The following is a 19,775-nucleotide window of genomic DNA, read 5'->3' on the forward strand; positions in this document are numbered from 1 at the left end:
CAAAAAGAATGTCGGTTTCCCTCCAAGGATTCCCATTTGAGCTCCCGAAGCATCTCCGCAAAAATCGCGTGCCGCTCGAACGTACCGCTAACAAATCTAGCAGCCAGCCGATGAAGTGCTTCGATGTCTTCCTTTAATCGAACGTCGCGGGGATCCCAAACAATCAAACAGAGCTCAAGAATGCGTGGCACAAGTGTTCTGTAGGTGGCCTCCTTTTCGGATGAACCACACTTCCTTAAAATTCTTCCAATAAACGGCAGCCGACCACCAGCCTTCCCTACTAGCCTCCTTACATGCTCGTTCCATTTCATATCGCTTTGCAACGTCACGCCAAGATATTTAAGCGATGCGATTGAGTCAAACAGCACGTCACTAATGCTGTATTCGGACATTACGAAGTGGTTTTTCCTACTCATCCGCATTACTTCATAGTTTTCTACTTGTAGACACAGCTGCCATTCATCACTGACCTCAATTTTCAGTAGGATTTTGGAGCATATCCTGCACTCGAACATTATGAATCACCTTGAAGAAAATGACTTATTGATACATAACCAACACGGATTCAGAAAATATCGTTCTTGTGCAACACAGCTAGCTCTTTATTCCCACGAAGCAATGAGTGCTGTCGACAAGGGATCTCAGATCGATTCCATATTCCTAGATTTCCAGAAAGTTTTTGATACCGTTCCTCACAAGCGACTATTGCATATGGAGTATCGTCGCAGATGTGTGACTAGATTCGTGATTTCCTCTCAGAGAGGTCACAGTTCGTAGTGATAGATGGCAAACCATCGAGTAGAATAGGAGTGATATCTGGCGTTCCGCAAGGTAGTGTCATAGGTCCTCTGCTGTTCCTGATTTACATAAATGATCTAGGTGATAATCTGAGCAGCCCCCTAGGTCTGTTTGCAGATGACGCTGTAATTTACCGTCTAGTAAAATCATCCAATTACAAAATGATCTACAGAGCATCTGTATGGTGTGACAAGTGGCAATTGGCACTAAACAAAGAAAAGTGCGAGGTCTTCCACGTGCGTACTAAAAGAAATCCGATAAATTTTGGGTATACGAGAAATCGCACAAATCTAAGGCCTGTCAATTCGACTAAATACCTAGGAATTACAATTACGAGCAACTTAAATTGGAAAGACCACATAGATAATATTGTGAGGAAGGCGAAACAAAGACTGCGCTTTGTTGGTAGAACACTTAGGAGATGCGACAAACCCGCTGAAGAAACAGCCTACATTACACTTGTCCATCCTCTGCTGGAATATTGCTGCGCGGTGTGGGATCCTTACCAGGTAGGATTGACGGAGGACATCGAAAAAGTGCAACGAAGGGCAGCTCGTTTCGTGTTATCGCGCAGTAGGGGTGAGAGTGTCACTGATATGATTCGCGAGTTGCGGTGGCAGTCACTGGAACACAGGCGGTTTTCTTTGCGGCGAGATCTGTTTACGAAATTTCAATCGCCAACTTTCTCTTCCGAATGAGTAAATATTTTTTGAGACCCACCTACGTAGGGAGAAATGATCATCATGATAAAATAAGATAAATCAGAGCTCGAACGGAAAGATTTACGTGTTCCTTTTTCCCACGCGCGATTCGAGAGTGGAATGGTAGAGAAGTAGTATGAAAATGGTTCGATGAACCCTCTGCTAGGCACTTAAGTGTGAGTTGCAGAGTAACCATGTAGATGTAGAAATTTTGTCTAAGTCATGTTGTATCCTCCCACAGTCACTCAACGACGACACCTTCCTGAACTCCACAGCGACATCAGTCAGCAACTACAGATTGCCGTTCACCCTGCCCTTCAGATAATTTATGGGTACAGAAAATAAGGGCGCCTCTATTGCCCTGCCTTTGGGACTCTCCTAACGATTCCCGTGTCTCTGATGAATGTTCACCGTCGAGGAGAACGTAATGGGATCTGTTACTTCGGAAGTCTTCCAGCCACTCTCATATCCGGGAACGAGATCCCTATGCCCGGACCTTCGTTAACAATCTGCCATGGAGGACCGTGTCAAACGATTTCTCGGAATCTAGGCATATGGAGTCTTCCTGTTGCTCTTTATCCAACTTACAACCGTAAGCTATACTGGTTTTTTTTTTTTTGGGCATGATTGACAACATCTGATGCTCCGTCATCATAAATATAATTTATGCAGGTTTAGAAGTGACCATCTGCAGTACTCGAAAAGGTTTCGTATTGAGTGGTAACACTAAAAAGGATACGAAATTGGACAACTATCCACTGTGGGGGTACACACTTGTTAAAAAATATTCTTCCCCTGCATTAGTCCTCTCCACTGCAACACTTGCTTGACCTGTACACTGCAACCACATTTAAAAATCAACCAAGTTCAGATGTGTGCACTATACTTACAGTTCGTAAATCACCTCATTGCTGTGCTCCTTACATCTGAACTGGCAGAATTTGGACGACGTCAGGCTGTTAATATTTTGTGTCTAATCACTCTAATAATAATAACAATAACAAAAAACTGTGTACAACACTATAGTAGTCCTTATGTAGTTACTTCTGTCTTGCTGTCAATTAATTTATTTATCTGATTCGAAGCGAGTAGTGAAGCAATTTCAGGACTACTACTGGGAAGCATGGGTGGAAAATGTTCTATTGCACGCTACGTGATATGGTACTGTATCTCCATAAAGATGAACATGGATTTCGTAAAAGTGCTCTGAGTGATAACTTGCACAATGCAATCCGTATACATCATTCCTTGGCTACGAAAGCCACTGACTACACCAAGAAACAGCACGTCTTTCGATTACAGACTGCTGACCAGGCAGAGTATCTGTTTCAGACAAGTGATTCGAAGGAACTGCAGTCGTGGATAGACACCATAAATTTTGTGGCTGCCAGTTTCTCAGCCCAACCTTTGGCCAGTGCCGTGGGATCTCAGCGGAAGTTCCAGAGGCCTCTCCTTCCCTGCAGTCATACAAAACTAAGTCTGCGAGAACAACTACGTGACCACGAAGAGCGTGTGCAACGTCTGGAGTCACAGCTGGAAGAGCACCGGCGAAATCCCCCAGACCGCTCAGCTCGGGGCCTTGTGTTGCACAATTACCGGGAGAAGGATGCGTACCTGCATCACGAGTTGAAACGGTACAAGACCTACGCATACCTTTTACGATCTCGTATGGCACAGTTCCCCGAACTGGAAGCGACGCTGGCAGAGGCAACAGCAACTGCTGCTGGCTTCGGTGATGTGGATGCAGAAGAGAGTGTTCCTGTCGTGTCGCCTGCTAGGTCTCCTGCTACCAACAGTGAATGATTTATTGTTTTGCATGCTGACCATTTGAGGATGAGTAAGTGTCACATATTGGATATCAACATTGAAGATTCCATTAAGGAATGAACCAAAGTGGAGAAGACAGTTTCTTGAGGTATTTAGCGTTTGTTAGATATACGTCTCACGTTTATCATCAGAGATGTACGGGACAAAGCACAACACATGGGTGTAGTGGGTGGACAATGTGAGGAACTTGTAACCACCATGGCATTAACGTTACTGAGAAAAGGTAATTTTTTGATAGCTTATATAATCAGTATTAGAGTCACACAAAATAGTGACAATAGTAATGATTTTCTGAAAATAATTTACTTTCATGATTGAAACAGAATTAAATGTTTAGCTTTTACCCCTCAAAAATTTCATTTTACCCTTCAGGGGGTAATTACCATATGGTTGGGAACCGCTGCTCTGCATTCTGTGTTAGCAACGGTAGAATTTAAATTTTCTACGTGAAGCCCTACTACTTGAAAATTTTCAATTACATTCTGTTAACCTCTTTTCCAATCGTTTATTCTCTTTGATGAGTTCATCACGATCTTTAACGATATCGATTTTGAAAATATGTAATTTTGCTCACTGTTGCCCTGCTTCGATTTTCAAATCAGTATAATTAGAATCAATTTTAAAATTTAAACTCTCTGTTAGATTTCAATTCATCCCCCGGTGCGTCATGACTGGATTCCAGCTCATGCTTTATACTACTCTTTATTTCATTACTACTGGAATCTCTCTCATACATTGCCGTGGATTCCAGTTTATTTTGCAAGTCATTATTACCGGATTCCACTTAATCATTAATTGCTTCAATTTTTGAGAAGAGTAACTGTATCCCATCTGGCGTCACTGCAGTTCCCGTTTGCATTACAGTTGGTTTCAAAGGAGTCTCTTGTGTCATCGTAATCGTTTGAATCCCTAAATCGTCAAACTCAATTTCGCTCTATGACCTATACACCAGCTCTCTTTTTACTTCTGAAAAACCCTTTTTTAAATTTCTGTCACTTCCTCATCATGAGCAGAAAGCTGTTCTACATTTTTACACCAATCTTTTCAGTAGGCTCCATCTTTGACAACTGGTCAGAGGTATTACTAAATATTTTAAGTACTCTTGACTGAGCACAACTGCTTGAACTCGACAAGCGATGCCGGCGCGACATAATGCAGGCAGCAGCGCAAATATGGTGATAGGACTGTTGATATTTTAAAAAATATCGGGAATCCGATATATATCGGTACTTAAGAAAATATCATTATCGGCCATCTATGTATGGAAAAAAATTATCAAATGGTTCAAATGGCTCTAAGCACTATGGGACTTAACATCTGAGGTCATCAATTTCCTAGACTTAGAACTACTTAAACCTAACAAACCTAAGGACATCACACACATCCATACCCGTGGCAGGATTCAAAGCTGCGACCGTAGCAGCAGCGCGGTTCCAGACTGAAGCGCCTAGAACCGCTCAGCCACAGCGGTCGGCTAAAAAATTTATCAATATATCGATATACCGACGGAAAAAATACACACCGGCCAAAAAACTGTCGGCTGCACATTGTAAATGTACTGCCAGTTTTAGAGCTGTATATTCAAGTACTGATTTGTAGATATTCCACATATCAACAAGCTAGCAGCCTGATTATCCCCTTTAGAGCAAGAATTGGAAGGAAAACGATTCACGTTCACACTTATCGATAACCACTTTGCTAACAATGGTAACTGCATGTAAGTGGCACAATAAAATGTGTCCGATGGGTCCGTCGTTCGGTTTCGTCACATATCGGATTTGTCTGGAACTCTCCGGCGACCTAGCAGTGTCAAAACTACCTGGTAAAGTTAAACGTTACAGTTTCTGTTGGTAGAGCCGAGCGCCGATTACGTCAGCATTTCCCCTCACACGTCTCTGCCACCGCAGAGCCAGTCTTGTCATTTAGATTTTTGTTCATCATTTCCAGCATCTGTTTTTGAAGAATGCTGATGTGAAGAAATAACACACTAGTTACGTTAAAATTCTTTTTAACGCAACTTGCGGGCTATTTCTTCGCACTGGATATCTTGTTGTTCCATTCACACCGCCACTCTCCAGTACAATCTTCTTTGTTCCATCTATACTTGCTTCACACAGCCAAGGAGAAAGACATGACGTGATGAAAACTCAAAAAGTAGTAAGACTTCTTCACTAAGTGGATTTACATTTGTGTTCTGCTACACTCTCAAAACAACAGCTTCAAATATTCATCAAAATTGCGAAAAAAATGTAAATAAAGATAAAATATCGTCGCTCCATCGTTACATCGATATACCGATGAGAAAAATATCGCCGATGTACAGGGTGTATCATAAATAATGGCTTAAACGCATACAGTTGAAAGTGCACGATACTAGAAGCAAAAACATGTCAGTAAACGTAGGGTCGCAAATGCATACCTTAAGAGCTACGAGCAATTTTTCATCTTCGATACTGTGAAGCAAATCTCTTCTACTGCAAGCTCTTTACTTTCCACATTTTGGGAAGTAGTAGTATGCACCAAAACAAGAACAAAATATCCAGTAGAAATGCACTCTAAAATGCATACCTTAAGAGCTATGAGCAAGTGCTCATCTTCGCTACTTGGAAACGCAGCTCTTCTAATGAACCATTGTTCATAACTTTTAAGGTATGCATTTTAGAGCAAATGTTTACTGGAAATTTTTTCTTGTTTTGGTCCGTACTACTATTTCTCAAAATGTGGAAAGCAAAGAGCTTGCAGTAGAAGAGATTCGCTTCACAGTATCGAAGATGAAAAATTGCTCGCAGCTGTTAAGGTATACATTTTCGAGCCTATGATTACTGAGTACTTTTTTGCTTCCAGTATCGTCTACTTGGCCGCCCGGTTGGCCGTGCGGTCTAACGCACGGCTTTCCGGGCGGGAAGGAGCGCCTGGTCCCCGGCACGAATCTGCCCGGCGGATCTGTGTCGAGGTCCGGTGGATGGTTTTTAGGCGGTTTTCCATCTGCCTCGGCGAATGCGGGCTGGTTCCTCCTATTCCGCCTCAGCTACACTATGTCGGCGATTGCTGCGCAAACCAGTTCTTCACGTACGCGTGCACCACCATTACTCTACCACACAAACGTAAGAGTTACTGTTGTCTGGTGTGAGCCGGTCCCTGGGGGGTCCGCCGGGGGCCGAACAGCACAATAACCCTGGGTTCGGTGTGGGGCGGCGGAGGAGTGAAGTGGACTGCGGCAGTCGTCGTGGGGTTGTGGACCACTGCGGCTGCGGCGAGGACGGAGCCTCTCCGTCGTTTCTAGGTCCCCGGTTAACGTAACGTAACATAACATAACATCGTGTACTTTCAACTGTATGCGTTTACGCCATTAATTATGACACACCCTGTTTTATCGACATACGAGGGCAGTTCAATAAGTAATGCAACACATTTTTTTCTGAAACAGGAGTTGTTTTTATTCAGCATTGAAATACACCAGGTTATTCCCCAATCTTTTAGCTACATAACACTATTTTTCAACGTAATCTCCATTCAATGCTACGGCCTTACGCCACCTTGAAATGAGGGCCTGTATGCCTGCATGGTACCATTCCACTGGTCGATGTCGGAGCCAACGTCGTACTGCATCAATAACTTCTTCATCATCCGCGTAGTGCCTCCCACGGATTGCGTCCTTCATTGGGCCAAACATATGGAAATCCGACGGTGCGAAATCGGGGCTGTAGGGTGCATGAGGAAGAACAGTCCACTGAAGTTTTGTGAGCTCCTCTCGGGTGCGAAGACTTGTGTGAGGTCTTGCGTTGTCATGAAGAAGGAGAAGTTCGTTCAGATTTTTGTGCCTACGAACACGCTGAAGTCGTTTCTTCAATTTCTGAAGAGTAGCACAATACACTTCAGAGTTGATCGTTTGACCATGGGGAAGGACATCGAACAGAATAACCCCTTCAGCGTCCCAGAAGACTGTAACCATGACTTTACCGGCTGAGGGTATGGCTTTAAACTTTTTCTTGGTAGGGGAGTGGGTGTGGCGCCACTCCATTGATTGCCGTTTTGTTTCAGGTTCGAAGTGATGAACCCACGTTTCATCGCCTGTAACAATCTTTGACAAGAAATTGTCACCCTCAGCCACATGACGAGCAAGCAATTCCGCACAGATGGTTCTCCTTTGCTCTTTATGGTGTTCGATTAGACAACGAGGGACCCAGCGGGAGCAAACCTTTGAATATCCCAACTGGTGAACAATTGTGACAGCACTACCAACAGAGATGTCAAGTTGAGCACTGAGTTGTTTGATGGTGATCCATCGATCATCTCGAACGAGTGTGTTCGCACGCTCCGTCATTGCAGGAGTCACAGCTGTGCACGGCCGGCCCGCACGCGGGAGATCAGACAGTCTTGCGTGACCTTGCGGCGATGATGACACACGCTTTGCCCAACGACTCACCGTGCTTTTGTCCACTGCCAGATCACCGTAGAGATTCTGCAAGCGCCTATGAATATCTGAGATGCCCTGGTTTTCAACCAAAAGAAACTCGATCACTGCCCGTTGTTTGCAACGCACATCCGTTACAGACGCCATTTTAACAGCTCCGTACAGCGCTGCCACCTGTCGGAAGTCAATGAGACTATACGAGACGAAGCGGGAATGTTTGAAAATATTCCACAAGCAATTTCCGGTTTTTTCAACCAAAATTGGCCGAGAAAAAAAATGTGTTGCATTACTTATTGAACTGCCCTCGTACGTGGAAAAATATCGATATTTATCCACAGCCCTTTCACCCACTGCAGTAGTGCCGGGGCGAGTGGTAGGGGGAGGCGGCAGCACTGGGGAGAAGGGGAGAAGGCTCAGCAGCTCGTAGAGCCACGCACCGCCACGCACTGTTCTCAGCGCCGATGGTGCTGCAGCTCAGGGTCACCTTCCATCCTCCCGTCACGTTCAAGGTAGCCGTGGTTAGCAGTCACTGCTCAGGTTTTACACTTACCAATAACACTGTTCTCACTCTTTGTTTTATTGGATCGTGCATCTGCAGGGTGATTATAATTAAACTTTGAAAAAGGTATAGAAATGATACCACTGGTGAGAATGATGTTTAAAATGGCAACGGAATATTTCGGAGTAGGGGGAAAACGTACGGCAGAAGAAAAAAAACTGGGTGAAAATTCATCAATAGATGGCGCTGTACGTGTCAGAATACGTAAATGAAAACACCTGTTATGCGCACGACCCATTGAAGTAGGTACAAACACGCCGGGTACACGGCTGTTCCTCCTTTCGCATCTGCGACGTTCGCCATGACTGTCTCAACGCAGGATCGCGCTCTGCTTGCAAAGCTGCATTACAAGAATGATGGCTGTGCACACGTCGCTTTGCAGAATTTCCGGACTCTGAAGTGTCTGAAAAAAGGCGCTGGTACGATGACTGTCTTGTGTGTGGAGAAAATGATTCGGAAATTCGAAAAGACGGGTTCTTTTGGTGTGCAACCTGGAGAAGAGTAGTGGTGTGCAAACGTGTAGTGCATGGAGAATTGCCCGAACACTGGACATACCCGTGAGCACGATGCATAAAATCCTTCGAAACATCCTTCTTTGCTATTAATTGAAAATTACCCATGTGCAAGAGTTACTTAAAAAAATGGCTCTGAGCACTATGGGACTTAACTTCTGAGGTCATCAGTCCCCTAGAACTTCTTGAACCTAACCAACCCAAGGACATCACACACACCCATGCCCGATGCAGGATTCGAACCTGCGACCGTAGCGGTCGCGAGTTTCCAGACTGTACCGCCTAGAACCGCTCGGCGGCCACCCCGGCCGGCAGAGTTGCTTCCTGTTGACCTGCCAGGAAGAGAGACCTTTGCTTTAGAATTTCTTGCTCGCATGGAAGTGGACAATGATTGGCCGTGGAAGATTTTGTGGTGGACAGACGAAGCCCACTTCCAACTGAGAGGATATGTCAATACACAGAATTGTCAAATATGGGCAACGGAAAATCCACACGCAGATCAGCTAGTACCATTTCATCCTGATGGTGCCGGTTTACGCCATCATTAATCATAGGGAGAGACAGGTGATTCCGCTCCTGTTACCTGTGCCGTCACTGGTAAGCGCTGTGAGTGTCTTTCGGGCAATCGCGTCATTCCAGCTCTCCAGCAGCGTGGATGTGTGCATGGATTCATTTTTATGCAAGATGGCGCACCTCCGCACACTGCAAATCCAGTTAAGCAGCGGCTGAGGCGCCATTTCGGAAATGCTAGAATTATTAGCCACCATTTCTCTACAGCCTGGTTCTGCCGATCACCTGATCTTAATCCGCGTTACGTCTGGCTGTGGTGTTATCTGAAAGATATTGCGTTCTGTGTTCCGACTGCAAACTTAGCTGCATTGAAGGCACGCATTGCGCAACACATTCTGAACGTGACCCCAGAAACACTTCGATCAGTTGTGGAACATGCTGTTTCTTGATTTCAACTTGTTGCAGAAAACGGTGGACAGTCTATTGAACATGTTTTGTGCTAGTCACACGGAAATTAATAATCCGATTTGATTTTGACTGATGCTTTTTATGTGGGTTTTGGGCTAAGGACAGTTAAAACCGATGTATTTATCGATTTTTATGCCGTTTTTGGCCTCAAGACAATTAAAAACCAGTGTGAGTGATGCTTTTTATGCGGTCTTTGGCCTCAGGACAATTAAAAATCGATTTTTTCCCATCCGATGTGATATGACATTGTCGTGGTGGATGGGATTACGTAACTAACGGTATCACACCTGCAGACCCATGGACATTGTGTAGTACAATTTCTTTAACGTCAAACGTGCACCTTAGACATTGTTGTATCATTCATTTGCCATTTATAGCCGACCACTATTAAATTATGATGCTACATTTTCTATTTATTTTTCTTCTGACATACGTTTCCCCTCTTCTCCGATAACATTCCGTTGCAATTTGACATCATTCTAATCAGTGGTCTCATTTTACAACGGTTTGAAAGTTTAATTATAATCACCCTGTATATGTTCCGTTTCTGTATCCTACTTCTGCGTACAGAGTTCATCTTTTATAGTGCTGATTTTCACTTTTGAGCTTCCCGGACTGACTCACACAATATGTGGCGCGGCGGATAAAAATAAAAATGTTTGTTCTTTCCAGTTTTTGAACGCTTTTAATGTTTGGTGCGATTTTTTGTACAGCGCCATTTTACAAGGAAAACTACACTGACAGAAAACAATCGCAACGTCAAATAGGAGTGGTGCTTGTGGTGTCACCGCCAGACACCACACTTGCTAGGTGGTAGTTTAAATCGGCCGCGGTCCATGTAGTACATGTCGGACCCGCGTGTCGCCACTGTGATCGCAGACCTAGCGCCACCACCAAGGCAGGTCTCGTGATAGGAGAGTGGACTCGACCCCCAGTTGTACGAGAACCAAGCTACCGCCCCAGTTGTACGAGAACCTAGCTACCGCCCAGTTGTACGCGAACCTAGCTATCGCCGAGTTGTACGAAGCCTTTCTCTCTCATTAGCCGAGAGACAGAATAGCCATCTAAGTTAATGGCTACGAACTAGCAAGGAGCCATTTGTATCAGTGCCTATAGCTTACGAGTATTCAAGAGAGATGTATTCCAAGGAATAAATAAAAGTTAAGTAAAAAGCATCTACATACTTTTCTTCGTATTCATTTATAAGTTCTCATGTTCCAGACTTCACGCCCGTCTGCTGTATGCCGTGCGCTATCGGCTACCGCGTAGTCAAGCTTTCTTTTTCAGCAATCCACATCACGGTGTCGGTCCAGCTACCGACACTACAATAATTGGCGACGAGGGAAAAGGACCTTTTTCTGATTGCTTACATTTATTTCTGATTGCTTACATTTATTTGTGTCATGGCTTCGCCACATTCTCCAGATGTACTGTCCGAATTTTATCGCTTGCAGAATCAGCAGACGCAGGCGTTACTGGATGCCCTTGGACAGCTCGTCCAGGGTCAACGTGCGCTGCACACCGATGCGGCCGCAGCCGCTTCACCGCTACCGCAGCCACAACCTGCCGTTGCACCGCCTTTTAGGCACTACGACCCGAACCACGAGACCTGGCAAGAGTGGTCTCGTCAGTTCGCCTTTCACATTGCTGCCTACAGAATTCAAGGTAATGAGCGGCAGCCGTTTTTGCTTTCTTGTGTCGGTGTGTCCACATACCGTGTGATAGTGAAATTGTTTCCCCGCCGCGACGTAGCAACTTTGTCATACGAGGAAATTTTGTCTGCATTAGATGCCTATTTCAAAGAAACAGTTAATGTGGTTGCAAAATGGTATACGTTTTTTCGTACAAAACGTACGGCCGGTCAAACTAATAGGGAGTGGGTAGCAACATTGCAAGGACTTACTAGGGACTGTGCCTTTGAATGTGACTGTGGTCTTTCTTATTCAGATACAATGGTGCGTGATGCAATTGCACAGAACGTTTCTGATGTTCGCATACGGGAGCAAATTTTGAAACTGGTTAATCCCTCCCTTCAACAAGTGATAGACATATTGGATAGACAGGACACACTTGACTGTGCTCAGGAATCTTTTGAAACTTCGCCAGCTGTGTGTAACATTAACCGGCCGCCGGGCGCGCTCGCGCAACGCGGCCCGGTCAACTGCCCTCGTGGCCGTCTGCACAGCGACCGCCGCGTGCTAAGCCAGGTGTGCCGCGCCAGCCCACAACTGCGGTGAAATCATGCCCGCGGTGTGCTACTAGACATTCGCGTGAACATTGCCCGTCACGCCAAGCTATTTGCTTTTTCTGCAATAAGAAAGGACATGTTCAAAGTGTTTGCCAGAAAAAGCTCAGATCAGACAATCACAATCATTCCAGGCCCTTTGCTTCGCGCCGGAATCGAACCAAGGACACTCAGGCTCGTGGACCTTCGCCTATGGACATTCATGTCGTTAATTCCGCTTCGTCCAGTGACACTTTCTCTTACAGTGACTGTGATCGTCCCACAAAAACTGTGCGTCGACGTCGCCGGAAATCACGTCAATTAGCATGTGATTCTGTACCAGTGTCTGTTCCAATTGCACAAAACAGTCGCTCTTGTCGTCAGCAGGACAATAAACTTTTTGTGGACTTAGACTTTGCAGGCAAAGTGATACCATTCCAGCTCGATACCGGAGCTGCAGTTTCATTGCTCAATCACGACACATACAAACAACTGGGCGCACCTCCGTTGCGTGCCGCAAATGTTAAGCTAACTACATATTCCGGACAGAAAATTCCTGTGTTAGGACAGTGCAGCCTTCTTGCAACATTCAAGGGACAAACAAAACTTGTGTCATTTTACGTTCTTCGTTCTTCTTCTGCAGTGAACTTATTTGGTCTAGATTTATTGAAGTTGTTTAACATGTCTATTGTAAATCAGGTCCTATCAGTGAATCAGACTGTGCCTACAGACAGTGTTTCTCGGCTGTGTGACGAATTTGCAGACATTTTTGCACCGGGCTTAGGTTGCGCTAAAAACTATGAAGCACATTTAGAACTGCAGGTAAACGCGCAACCGAAATTTTTCAGGGCGCGCAATGTTCCCCACGCATTGCGTGATGAGGTCGCAAGAACGTTACACGATCTCGAATCACAGGGTGTAATTGAACGTGTGCAAGCTTCTCTCTGGGCCTCACCCTTAGTAATTTTGCCAAAACCTTCCGGAAAATTGAGACTTTGCGTGGACTTCAAGGCCACAGTGAATCCACAGCTAGTGACTGCTACTTTTCCTTTGCCCCGCCCGGAAGATCTTTTTGCTAAACTGTGCCCGGGAAAATATTTTTCAAAGTTGGACCTAGCCGATGCGTACTTGCAAATACCGGTGGACGACGAATCCCAGCGCGTATTGGTGGTTAACACGCATCTTGGATTGTACCGCTTCAAAAGACTGCCATTCGGGTGTGCATCCGCCCCTGCCTTGTTTCAGCAATATTTACAAACTATTTGTGCGTCGGTCCCTACTGCAGCAAACTATCTGGACGATATAGTGATCTCCGGACAGACAGAAGAAGATCATCTTGCGAACTTACGAACATTATTTCAGGTCTTGCGGCAAAATGGTCTTCGCTTGAGGAAGGACAAATGTGTGTTTTTTGCTCGTGACTTACCATACCTGGGACATGTCATTAATGCCCAAGGCATACATCCGAGTCCAGAGCACCTCCGTGCCATACAAGAATTGCCTTCCCCTCAAAATGTGAAACAGCTACAGAGTGTGTTGGGTAAAATTAACTATTATCATAAATATGTGCGCAATGCCTCTTCCATTTCAGCTCCGCTTCATCGCTTACGCCGTAAAGGTGTTCCGTTCGTCTGGACGACGGAATGTGAACGCGCCTTTCGCCAGTTGAAATCGGCGTTGCTTTCTAATACTTGCCTTACGCCTTTCGATCCCCAGAAACCCCTTTTGTTGATGGTAGATGCATCGGATTTCGGGATCGGTGCTGTGCTTGCGCACAAAGTTGGCTCACATGATCGCCCTATTGCCTTTGCGTCCAAATTGCTCTCGTCTGCGCAAAGAAATTATTCACAGATAGAGAAAGAAGCTTTGGCTCTCGTGTTTGGTGTTACCAAGTTCCATGATTTCTTGTATGGTCGTCACTTTACCATCATCACAGACCACAAACCTTTGACGTCGCTTTTTCATCCGACCAAGCCTGTACCTCCACGTACAGCGCAGAAATTCATTCGCTGGTCTATTTTCCTCTCGCAGTACCGCTACGATATCTTGTATCGGTCCACTGCTAAGCACGGAAACGCCGATGCGTTGTCCCGTTTGCCTGTTGCTGAGGATAATGCATTCGATTCTTCCGAACTTGCTTGCCTGTTCATTGATTCGGAAACCGATGAAGTGGTCGAATCGTTTCCGATTGATTTTCGTCGTGTCGCTACCGCCACAGCTGCTGACCCTGTCCTTGCTACTGTTTTACGTTTTGTTGCTACGCAATGGCCTTTGTCAAAGTCTCGGATCGAGGATCCGTTGGTTCGCCGATTTTTTGCTCACAAGGAGAGACTTTTTGTTCGACGTGGTGTTTTGTTGTTGCGTTCTGATAATGATCAGTCCCGAGTCGTGGTCCCACGTTCGTTACAGTCCTCTGTCTTACGGCTTCTTCACCAAGGACATTGGGGTATAGTGCGAACGAAACAACTTGCTCGTCAGCACTGTACTTGGTTCGGAATCGATGCTGCGATTACGAATATGTGTTCTTCGTGCCCGGCGTGTGCCGAACAACAATCCGCACCGCCGCGGAAAGTCTTTGCGTGGCCAAAAGCCACTTCCCCTTGGCAACGCTTGCACATTGATTTTGCTGGTCCATTCTGGAATGCTCGATGGTTGGTTCTGGTCGACGCCTTCAGTAATTTTCCTTTTGTTGTTCGGATGTCTTCCACGACGTCCTCCGCCACCATCCAAGCGTTGTCTGCTATCTTTTGCATTGAAGGTCTTCCGCAGACTATTGTTTCCGACAATGGCCCACAATTCATGTCCGCAGAATTTCAGTCATTCTGCCAGGCCAATGGTATTCAACATCTGACATCCGCGCCGTTTTCGCCTCAGTCCAACGGTGCCGCTGAACGTTTGGTCCGGACTTTCAAGTCGCAGATGTTGAAATTGAAAGAGTCGCATTCTCGGGAGGACGCATTGTTGCTCTTTTTGTCTTCGTATCGCTCTCAGCCCCGAGATGGGCGCTCGCCGGCTGAGTTGCTCCACGGTCGTCCTCATCGCACCTTGATGTCTTTGCTGCATCCGCCGCATCAGGTTCCTGTGCAGCGGCAGACTCCTGCTTTTGCTCCAGGCGACGTTGTATTTTATCGCCACTATCGAGGTTCACGGCGTTGGCTCGCAGGGCGCATTCTTCGCTGCCTCGGCCGCGCGATGTATTTGGTTTTGGGGGCCTCTGGTGAGGTGCGTCGGCATCTCAATCAGCTGCGCCTCTGTCGTCACTCGGGTTCTGCCGCTCCCCGTCTGCTTTCAGCGACGGTGCCGTCCGGTCAGCGCCCTGGGGACCCATCTACTGGCTCGCCTCATCCCCAGGTGTTACCGACGATGCCTTCCATTTTGCCCCATGGCGACGCGCCGCCGCCGCCGCAGCAGCAGCAGCAGCAGCAGCCGCCGCCGCCGCCGACCGCATTCGACGCTTCGTGGCAGCCGCCAAGCGCCTCCCAGGGTCACGCGCCGCCGATCGCTTCCCGTGACCAGCTGTCCTCCGCCATGGAACACCCGCCCGCTCCGGACCACATGACGTCATCGCGCGTCGGCTACCCCGACGCAATGGAGGTTGATCCTTCGGTCACTCCTGTCTCTTTACGGGCGCATACACCGCATGTTGACGTGCACCCTGGACTAGTTTTGCAGGCGTTTCCTAGCTCCCCTCGGACCGGATGGCCGGGTGCGGGTGGCACAGCCTCGCCTGTTGTTAGGCTCCCCACCTCATCGCATACGTCAACATGTGGTCCTCCCCACGGCGGGCGGAAGCCTTATTACACGACCGTTCGCCGATTTGCGGGGGAGGAATGTGGTGTCACCGCCAGACACCACACTTGCTAGGTGGTAGTTTAAATCGGCCGCGGTCCATGTAGTACATGTCGGACCCGCGTGTCGCCACTGTGATCGCAGACCTAGCGCCACCACCAAGGCAGGTCTCGTGATAGGAGAGTGGACTCGACCCCCAGTTGTACGAGAACCAAGCTACCGCCCCAGTTGTACGAGAACCTAGCTACCGCCCAGTTGTACGCGAACCTAGCTATCGCCGAGTTGTACGAAGCCTTTCTCTCTCATTAGCCGAGAGACAGAATAGCCATCTAAGTTAATGGCTACGAACTAGCAAGGAGCCATTTGTATCAGTGCCTATAGCTTACGAGTATTCAAGAGAGATGTATTCCAAGGAATAAATAAAAGTTAAGTAAAAAGCATCTACATACTTTTCTTCGTATTCATTTATAAGTTCTCATGTTCCAGACTTCACGCCCGTCTGCTGTATGCCGTGCGCTATCGGCTACCGCGTAGTCAAGCTTTCTTTTTCAGCAATCCACATCACGGTGTCGGTCCAGCTACCGACACTACAGTGCTACAGAAACGAAAGTTGGTAGATGTCTTTCTACATCTGAAAGATGATGTCTACTCAAGTTTCACGCCAGTTACGTAAGAGTGGCACTAGTAGCGCCACTGTGAGGATGCAAATGTGGTTTCCTTTAAATACACACTGTAGCGGTCGTGAGTGTTAGTTACCTTCGAGATTGGACATGGTGAGTCGATGTTAGTCAAAAAGGCCTTCACGGCGATAAAGACGTCGTTATCAACATGTCACTGACTTTGAACGTGGTCGTGTAATAGGGATACAAGAAACTGGATGTTCCTTCTGCGGTACTGCAGGAAGACTTGGCAGGAATGCCATGCTGGCAGCGTGGGTCACGAGAATGTTTGGTCGCAAGAAGACCAGGGTCTGGACGCCCACGTAGCGCTACCGAGAGGGAAGACCGTCGTGTTCGGCGTATGGCTCTGGAGCAATTTTAGCACCAGAGTGACACGCCGAGCTGTTACAAATCGCTTACTTCAATGACAGCTCCGAACCACACGCCTAATGTGCATTCCACTGGCCACAAACCACCGTCATTTGCGACTTCAGTGGAGTCAAGACAGAGCTCATCCGAGGGCAAGGTGGAAGTCTGTTGTGCCTTCTGATGAAATCTCGTTCTGCCTCGGTGTCTTTGATGAGCATGTGTTGGGTGGAAGGAGGCCATCTGAGGGCCTGCAAACAATACTGTCTGTGTGTTCGACACACTGCACCTGGTCCTGGAGTTATGGTCTGGGGTGCGATTTCGTATGCCCTCAGGAGTACTCTCGTGGTTATGGCACGCACACTGGCTGCAGATTTGTTCGTCAGTCTGGTGATTCGGCCTGTTGCGCTGCCATTCATAAACAGCGTTTCAGTGTGTGTTCGCCTACATACCATTGTTGTATCCCAACACACTCTGCAGAGAGTCGACATGTTGCCCAGGCTGGCTCCATCACCAGATCTGTCTCCAGTCGAGCACGTTTGGGACATCATCGAACGACAACTCCAGCAACATCCATGATCAGTTTTAATCGTTCCTGTACTGACCGCCCAGGAGCAACAGGCATGGAAAGCGGCTACTGCATCGATGATTTCAGCCATAAATAGGAATATTAAAAAAGTTAGGAAGATTTTTCTGTTTAGCAAAAGTGACAAAAAGCAGATTTCAGAGTACTTGACGGCTCAACACAAAAGTTTTGTCTCAAGTACAGATAGTGTTGAGGATCGGTGGACAAAGTTCAAAACCATCGTACAATATGCATTAGATGAGTATGTGCCAAGCAAGATCGTAAAAGACGGAAAAGAGCCACCGTGGTACAACAACCGAGTTAGAAAACAGCTACGGAAGCAAAGGGAACTTCACAGCAAACATAAACATAGCCAAAGCCTTGCAGACAAACAAAAATTACATGAAGCGAAATGTAGTGTGCGGAGGGCTATGGGAGAGGCGTTCAACGAATTCGAAAGTAAAGTTCTATGTACTGACTTGGCAGAAAATCCTAAGAAATTTTGGTCTTATATCAAAGCGGTAGGTGGATCAAAACAAAAGTTCAGATACTCTGTGACCAAATGGTACTGAAACAGAGGATTACAGACTAAAGGCCGAAATACTAAATTTCTTTTTCCAAAGCTGTTTCACAGAGGAAGGCTGCACTGCAGTTCCTTCTCTAGATTGTCGCCCAGATGACAAAATGGTAGATGTCGAAATAGATGACACAGGGATAGAAAAACAATTAAAATCGCTCAAAAGAGGAAAGGCTGCTGGACCTGATGGGATACCAGTTTGATTTTACACAGACTACGCGAAGGAACTTGCCCCCCTTCTTGCAGCGGTGTACCGTAGGTCTCTAGAAGAGCGTAGCGTTCCAGAAGATTGGTTCAAATGATTCAAATGGCTCTGAGCACTATGCGATTTAACTTCTGAGGTCATCAGTCGCCTAGACTAATTAAACCTGACTAACCTAAGGACATCACACATATCCATGCCCGAAGCAGGATTCGAACCTGCGACCGTAGCTGTCGCTCGGCTCCAGACTGTAGCGCCTAGAACCGCACGGCCACTCCGGCCAGCCAAAAGATTGGAAAAGGGCACAGGTCATCCCCGTTTTCAAGACGGGACGTCGAACAGGTGTGCAGACCTATATCTCTAACGCCGATCAGTTGCAGAATTTTGGAACACGTATTATCTTTGAGTATAACGATGAATACACCAAGCAGATTCAGAAGGATGTAGGTTGCAGTAGGTACTGGGAGATGAAGAAGCTTGCACAGGATAGAGTAGCATGGAGAGCTGCATCAAACCAGTCTCAGGACTGAAGACCACAACAACAACAACAACAACAACATAACGACTTTTCTGGAGACTAGAAATCTACTCTGTAGGAATCAGCATGGGTTTCGAAAAAGACTATCGTGTGAAACCCAGCTCGCTCTTTTCGTCCACGAGACTCGAGGGCCATAGTCACGGGTTCCCAGGTAGATGCCGTGTTTCTTGACTTCCGCAAGGCGCTCGATACAGTTCCCCACAGTCGTTTAATGAAGAAAGTAAGAGCATATGGACTCTCAGACCAATCGTGTGATTGGATTGAAGAGTTCCTAGATAACAGAACGCAGCATGTCATTCTCAATGGAGAGAAGTCTTGCGAAGTAAGAGTGATTTCAGGTGTGCCGCAGGGGAGTGTTGTAGGACCGTTGCTATTCACAATATACATAAATGATCTTGTGGATAACACCGGAAGTTCACTGAGGCTTCTTGCGGATGATGCCGTAGTATATCGAGACATGGTAACAATGGAAAGTTGTACTGAAATGCAGGAGGACCTGCAACGAATTGACACATGGTGCAGGGAATGGCAATTGAATCTCAATGTAGACAAGTGAATGTGCTGCGAATACATAGAAAGAAAGATCCTTTATCATTTAGCTACAATATAGCAGGTCAGCAACTGGAAGCAGTTAATTCCATAAATTATCTGGGAATAGGTATTAGGAGTGATTTAAAATGGAATGACCAAATAAAATTAATCGTCGGTAAAGCAGATGCCAGACCGAGATTTATTGGAAGAATCCTAAGGAAATGCAATCCGAAAACAAAGGAAGTAGGTTACAGTGCACTTGTTCGCCCATTACTTGAATATTGCTCACCGCTGTGGCACCGTACCAGACAGGGTTGATAGAAGGGATAGAGAAGATCCAAAGGAGAGCAGCGCGCTTCGTTACAGGATCATTTAGTAATCGCGAAAGTGTTACGGAGATGATAGATAAACTACAGTGAAAGACTGTAAGAGAGACGCGCTCGGTACGGGCTTTTGTTGAAGTTTCGATAACATATCTTCACCGAGGAGTCAAGCAGTATATTGCTTCCTCCTACGTATGTCTCGCGAAGAGACC

The sequence above is a fragment of the Schistocerca piceifrons genome, chromosome 7, assembly GCF_021461385.2.
Source record: "Schistocerca piceifrons isolate TAMUIC-IGC-003096 chromosome 7, iqSchPice1.1, whole genome shotgun sequence".
In the NCBI taxonomy this organism is placed as follows: domain Eukaryota; kingdom Metazoa; phylum Arthropoda; class Insecta; order Orthoptera; family Acrididae; genus Schistocerca; species Schistocerca piceifrons.